This window comes from Gossypium hirsutum, chromosome A12 (assembly GCF_007990345.1).
Source record: "Gossypium hirsutum isolate 1008001.06 chromosome A12, Gossypium_hirsutum_v2.1, whole genome shotgun sequence".
Classification (NCBI taxonomy): Eukaryota; Viridiplantae; Streptophyta; class Magnoliopsida; order Malvales; family Malvaceae; genus Gossypium; species Gossypium hirsutum.
This window is the reverse complement of record NC_053435.1, coordinates 100,501,620-100,503,515: the sequence shown is the minus strand read 5'-3', so window position 1 is coordinate 100,503,515 and position 1,896 is coordinate 100,501,620. Positions and strand designations below refer to the sequence as shown.

General features: G+C 33.1%; 1 long non-coding RNA gene across 1 annotated transcript; it reads right to left on the bottom strand.

Moving 5' to 3' along the window:
- Nucleotides 1-231: 231 nt before the first annotated feature.
- On the bottom strand, nucleotides 232-1,187 carry LOC107946875 (uncharacterized). The gene is made up of 2 exons (XR_001697020.2): nucleotides 882-1,187; nucleotides 232-570 (listed from the first exon to the last, which is right to left on the bottom strand). It is a non-coding gene; the product is annotated as an uncharacterized lncRNA (long non-coding RNA).
- Between the last annotated feature and the right edge of the window lie 709 nt (nucleotides 1,188-1,896).

Sequence of the window (1,896 nt, the reverse complement as noted above, 5' to 3'; positions counted from 1 at the left end):
TAATGTGGAAGCATCCATCTCCGCCCTATTTTGTTTTTCTGCTTGCCTTCAAATTAATTTTTCAACTATCTTTAATATTTTCAATCCTTTTAAAGTAAAGTCAATATTCAAAACATAATTCTTCAAAAAATATTTAAACATAAAATATTTGATTTTTTTATATTTTATATTTTTACCATTTTAATAATTTATATATACAATGATAATTTTATATAATGGAACGAGTCAGGATAAGGTAAGCAATTACCGTTGTAAACGGGCCAATTTGCCCGGGCCCACGTCAGAACCAAAATCCAAAATAAAAATAATAAATAAACAAAACATCAAATATTAACGGTCCATTAAATGTCCCAACTAATACACCAAGCCCAATGAGCCCAGAAGCCCAAACACGATACCCCAACTACAAGAACAGGCCCAAAAGCCAAAACCAAGGCAGAACCCTAGCCTCTGCTTGCGCCGCAGCTAGCCTCCAGCGCCTCCGTATGCTGCAGCGTTTTAGTAGCCACACTACGTCCGCGCCTCCGTACGCCTCACGTGAAGGGCCAGCGCATGCCCCGTACTCCGTACCTGCAAACAAACGAGACAAACACAGCAACAAATACGAACAAAGAAGAAAATTGTATTTTATTTTATTTTATTTTATTTTTTATTTTTTTCCTTTGATTATTCGGCTATAAAGCCCTTTTGATTTTCGATTGTAAGGGTTCCTTTTTTTTTCGAAATACGCATATTGAAATAGAGAGAAAAGCCACCGAAATTGCAGGTGATTTCTGATTTGGGTGTTTTCTAAGTTTTTCTTTTCAATTCGCTTTCTGAATACATCGTTGTCGCATTTTTTTAAAAAGAAAGAGATAACAAGGGAAAGAAGTAACTCTTACCTTGCAAACGCGCCGTAGACTTCTTTTTGCTTCATTGAAATCGAAGTCAAGAGGAGTTTTCGAGGCTGAAATTCCTCCAGGCTTGAAGAACACCATTTGGTGGGGATGAATCGGCCATTAAAAGGAGGATTTAGGGTTTGAAAAAGAAAGGGGAAAATGGATTAGGGTTTTGATTCAATTACTGAAGTGAATAGCTGATTACCATTCTTTTTTCTAGTTTTGATAACAACGAAAAGGCGCCGTTCTGGGGGGAAAAGGGTCCACGCGTCGACCCATTCCAAGGCCCGAGTTCGCGCCTTTGCGCTTAAAATGGACTATTTGCGCAGTAGGCCCTTCCCTTTTTGCGCCGCATTTTAATCAGCTCATATTTGTACTTCGTTTTTTTTTAATTTGGCCCGATATTTTGCGCGTGTTTGCACTTTGGTCCATGCCTCAGTGCTGCGTTTTGGGGTCTAAATTATTTCCAAACTTGGTCCCTGCGCCTTCGTACATGTTACACGCCGGTCCCTTTTTATTTCAATAGTTCATTTCATTTATAATTTGCCCCTTTCATTTTTATTCTATTTTAATTGAGTTTCCTTTTAATTTATTTTATGGTTCATCATTATTTTTTAAAATACATTCAACATCCTTAATTCTTGTTTACTTGTTTTTTATGTTTTAAGTTACTTTAACGATTTTATTTTGTTTTTTTAAAAATCACTATTGTAATGTTTTTTATACTATCATACATATATATGTATATATACTTTATAATAAAGTTAATTTTATTTCATGCATACTATTAATCTCATATTATTTTATACATGTATTTCCTTTTACATTTATTCTTATATTTTATTATATGATCCTACATAATATATCTTTTAAATTATTATCATGTAAGTTTATATATTTATTGGTGCCTATGTTTAATCTATATATATTATTAAATCCATGTATTTTATACATGTAGTTCTCCTTTTATATATATAAGTATGTTTTTAAATCTATTATGTATATAATCTAAAATAAA